Source organism: Xiphophorus couchianus, chromosome 6 (genome assembly GCF_001444195.1).
Source record: "Xiphophorus couchianus chromosome 6, X_couchianus-1.0, whole genome shotgun sequence".
NCBI classification, from domain to species: Eukaryota; Metazoa; Chordata; class Actinopteri; order Cyprinodontiformes; family Poeciliidae; genus Xiphophorus; species Xiphophorus couchianus.
Window position 1 is genome coordinate 25,473,293 of NC_040233.1, and position 5,137 is coordinate 25,478,429.

Below are 5,137 nucleotides of genomic sequence, written 5' to 3' on the forward strand. Positions count from 1 at the left end.
CATCCATGAGGGAATATGAGGACTTTCAGAAAACAAAAAGTATGTGAGAGGAAATTGCTCAGACTCTAAGTACAGATGAGGCACAATGTGTTGAAATAGTTATACTACAGGAATTTGTCACAAATATAGAAACTCCTGAGTGATTTCATTGCCTAGAAAGCTCAACAGTGAAACCTCAACCATCCACAAGTCTGATAAAACTTGCCCAATACCTCCACGTATGTGGAAGACAGGGATGGAAGTGACTTTTCAGCAAATAAGTTGTGTTCTGAGAGTCGGGCTTTCAGAGAACAAAAAGTACGTGGAGGAGAACCGTAATAAACTGGTGAGTGGTTTCATACCGAAGTGCATAGTCACCATGAAATCTGATCCAGCCACAATACCTCAAAGTACCTGGAAGTTAGGAGTATAAGTTATTGGTCATGATTCACAGTTTCCATCAGTAGTTAACTTGTATTTTGACCATAAATTCTTTTGATGGAGACTAACTAAGTTACCTCTACCAGGAGTGGGGTTCGAACCCACGTGGGCTGGTGCCCATTGGATCTTAAGTCCAACGCCTTAACCACTCGGCCATCCTGGTTTGTCCGCAGTTGCTTGCTCACATTGAACCATTTTTGTAATTGACTCAGTTATATTTTGGAGAGCTTATGGAAAAGATTAGAAAATATGGAACCTTGCATGAGAAAATATGAGGACTTTCAGATAACAAAAAGCAAGGGGGAGGAAATTGCTCAGACAGGTTAAGGATGTGTTGAAACAGTCATATTATGGGTATTTGTCAATATAGAAAACTGGTGAGCAAGGTCAGCAATGAATTTCATCTACAGCAGGGGTGTTAAACTCCAGTCCTCAAGAGCCGCAGTCCTGCAACTTTTAGATGTGTCTCTGCTGCATCACACCTGAATAGAATAATTAGGTCATTAGCAAGGCTCTGGAGAACTGATCTACAGAAGGAGGAGGTAATTAAGCCATTTCATTCCAGTGTTTTGCACATCTAAAAACTGCAGGACACTGCAGTTTGACACTTGTGATCTACAGGCTCAGAGAACATGCACAATACCTCCAAGTGCCTGGGAGTTACGAGTGTAAGTCTATTTGTCATGATTCATGGTTTCCTTGAGTACTTAACTTGTATTTTTGTGCATATTTTGACCAGGAACACTCATGAATTAAATATTTATCCTCTACCAGCAGTGGGATATAAACCCATGTGGGCTGGCTCCCATTGGATGTTAAGTCCAATACCGTAACCACTCGGCCATCCTAGTGGATGGCATTGTTTAAGGCATCAATCTCATTCCTGAGTCTTCAAGAGCTCTAGAGAAAAAGCCTCCATGATGTCCCAGAAGATCCAATAACCTGAGTCCAATGTACTCTGACAATCCCCTTACCTTGACTCCCATATTTTATGTATAAACATGACTGATTTTGCCTGCATTTAATTAATATACACTTAAAAAAAACAAGAAAAAAAACAGCATGTGAAGATGGCTTAAGGAAGTAAATAGATGAAGGAAAATTCCCCGAAAAGCAGGAAGCTGTCAAGGTGAGGATGAGCAACATGTTTTACTTCTCTGTGTTAGCTTCCCATCGGATCTTCATCCATCTTTTTTTTCTCTTTTCCGCCTCAAAGGCTAGATTCCCTCGTGACGTTGCTGCTGCTACAATTCTCTCCACTTCCCTGTTCGGTCCATGGAGATGCTGAAAAGCTGAATATTTCTCTTTAACCTGAGCTTGATTCTGATGTGCCAATGTGTCCTTTCCAGTCTCTGCTCCCTGATATCACCTCCTAAAGCTTTTTCATGTCTCACCACTGCAACGCAAAATAAATTATCTTCCGGTTGTGTTGCTCAACGCCTTCGGGACGGACTGAAACAAGAAACCCTCTCATCCGACAAAAGTGGCTGACCTCATTGCTGTTCTTGTTGATTCCAGCTTTAAAATCAGGTGGAAAAACTGAACCCAGAAGAATTGAGGCTGTTATAGCAGCAGATTGAAGGTTTGTTTTTTATTACACTCTGGGAACTTTGATAAGAACTTTGCCCCAGAGGTTGAATCCTACCAGCATTGTTGATCTTCAGTGTTTCCACTGGATAAAAACACCAGAGATTCCAGTTTTACTTTGTTTGCTGAGAAGAAGCAAAGGTTTACAGCATGTTTCGGCCTAAAGCTCTGCTGTATTTTCAACACTACAGAGCTGCCTATATATTTGTATCAAATTATGTCAAATAAAAAAGAGAAATAGCTTTTTAGCTATTTAGTCTGAGCTTTTGAAGTGGTTTTAATATCATCTCTTTGTTTAATGCAGCAACAAAACACAATATGTTTTCTTGTTGCACAGATCAATAGAATGTTAGTGATTAATAAATGAACTGGCACAGGAGCCCTTGATTGTGTCTTTAGTAGATTTATTCTATATTCACTGAACATGTTCTGCATTTTTGCATTCATACCAGGATGATGTGATTCTTTCCTCAGGCTATTAAAAAAATTCACTGGCTGAAGTATGCAAACAATTTCAGAGGCATAATTAACATGCTGATTTTGTTTTGTTTGTAGCATTCAGGACGAAAATGTGCTATTAGCATTCATTTTTGCTCGGCGTTAGCAGTGATGCTGCAACAATAAGTAGGAATAGACAGCATGCGAAATGAACAAATCCTAACATTTCAAGCTAAAGTAAAATTGTTAGTCTATTGTATATTTTCTGCAAAAATGGCCAAAAACATTGAGTTTAAGTGACTTCTAGATCCTACCTGCAGGTGGCAGGTCAGCCTTACTTGATGCCCAAGTTGTAGTCTGTGATCAATATGGTAAATAACCAAAATTTAGATATTTAAGTTTTTAAAGAATGAAAGTAGCACCACAAGGCAAGCAAAAAATCACAACAAAAATCTAAGATCAAATGTTTTGGGGAATGTAAAGCAAGAAAAGCAAAACTCCCAACTTACCGGTTTGTCAAATCTCATCAATGGTCATAATAGTGACCAAAAAATAGCAATTTCCTTGTTACCAACTGCTTAAATAAGCTTTTTCTTCTTCAGCTTGAGCCTTTTAAAGATGGCTGACCTCCGCCTTATCTCCCGCTACCTCCTTTGTCCCTCAGGAGGTTTTCCAGTCATGCCTCACGGAGCCTGAGGCAAAACAGAACTTGCTGAAGGTAAGAGATATTTCTTTTTGCATGGGAATGTTTTGAGATCTTCTTGAATCAGCCGGAGAGAGGAATGTGTGCGTTTCCCATCTGAACCTGATCTTATATAGGTAACTTTGGTCGCCAGCAACGTGTTGTTTATAACTTTAATTGTTTTTACAATACTGGCTTGTTTGCGTGAACAAAAGGTTGTAAATGTTCCTGTTTTGTATGAATAAAAATACGTTTATTCACATACACACCCGGTGGAGAAAGCTGGACTCATAATCTTATCTTCCCAACAGACAAAGCTGATTTGAGAATCTGAGGCATTAATTTGCTAATTTTGCAGTCTTTTCCAAACACCATCAAGCGTTACATATAGTCACCATGTCCTCAGTTGTGCTGTGGTGTGTTTGCCTCATGGGATCCACTTGTAAAAATTTTGTTTTCTAAATGCCACAGAGCTGAATGTCCCATCAGGGAACAATAAAACTGATTTCAAAAGCAAACGAAACAGCCTCACGCTGCTGAAGAAAATTAACAGTCCCACCAGGGTCACTTTGGCCCGGTCACGGATACGCTGCTGGAAACTTTGTCGTGTCTCAAACATTGTCTCGGGGATTCATGGGATGTGTGAAATTTTAAGTTAGAAGACGCAAAATTGCCGTCAGCGGTGATGACAAACTGCCTCAGAGACTCCAAACAACTCAAACAATCTGATCTGGACAGTAGGGAGACCAGAGAATCACATCGAAGCGGAGAAACTCTGGCGGCGAATTCCCTCTGTCTGACCTGCAGAGTCACGGGTCAATGAGTGAGATGGCGCTGTGGCTGAGGAAAATCAAAACAGAGTTTGAAATGTTTTCAAGGAACTCTGCAGCAAACTGTCAAACAATGATTAGTTTTGCTGCCTGAAGTGCAAGGCAGAGTGACCAGACAGCTGAGTAGTAAAACTGCAAATGTTGGCGATTGTCTGTAGATGGTAAGATATGGAACTCCAACTGGTTCAGGAGAAACGAAATGGTGGATAGACGGATAAGGTCTGGAGTCGGTGTGTTTTAACCTCTAAAATAGAGAGTTGTTACTGATTTGTATTGCCAGTAGTAGTTAGCACAACAATCCCACTGGTTTAACAACTTTTAGCTAGAATGTCTTCAACTGCATTGATGGTATTTCCAAATTCCAGTTCCAATTGTAGTTAGACGATTCAAAGCATAATTGTTAAGGGTAGACCAACCTAACAGTTAGCAAAACAAGCCAATAATAGTGTATTTATCAAAATGTTATACAACCTTTTGATCACTAATGTCACATACTCATAAGAGAAATTGTAGTGTATTAGCTAAAAAGTATCAGGGGACAAAATCTATCAACAAAAAGTGTTTATTTTTGTACCTTTTACTATATTTTATACATGTTAACAGTCATTTAGCATTTTTACTTGATATAGCTTATGAAGCTCTATATTGGGATACATTTAACTAACTCCTCTTTTGTCAATCTGAAGTGATTTGAAGTAGTTAAGTTAATTAATGTTATTGTATACGGTCATAATGTCAGATTATTATATCTTTTTTGCCTTAAACAAAATGCAATTATGTAGAACCTGTTGAAAAGAAAAAAATATGTTGTCAATGATTCAATTTTTGAGTGCATATGTTCTTGTTTTTCTCTACATTCTATGCATTACTGAAGGTACACTGAAGAAATCAAACAGTACCGTATATTTAAAAATATATATTTTGTAGTTTCTATCTAAAATAAGCTAGAAGATAGCTATCATAGATTTAGTTATATGGCAGATGCTCCCAACAAAAGTAATTACATTTTAAATTTGGAAATTCAGCCTTTAGATAACAGATGAGTTATCTAAAGGCTGAATGAACAATGAATGAGTATTTGAATTATTCCCAAATCTTTATTGTTGTTTATTATTATTATATTTTGTAAATTTTATTTCTGAAGCACACCGTTTTTTTCCCTTTTGGTTTTAATATTTTT

The 5,137-nt window shown here is 38.1% G+C and overlaps 1 non-coding gene across 1 annotated transcript; it reads right to left on the reverse strand.

Moving 5' to 3' along the window:
- Window positions 1-500: 500 nt before the first annotated feature.
- Window positions 501-583, reverse strand: trnal-uaa (transfer RNA leucine (anticodon UAA)). The gene has a single exon. It is a non-coding gene; the product is annotated as a tRNA-Leu (tRNA).
- Window positions 584-5,137: the final 4,554 nt, after the last annotated feature.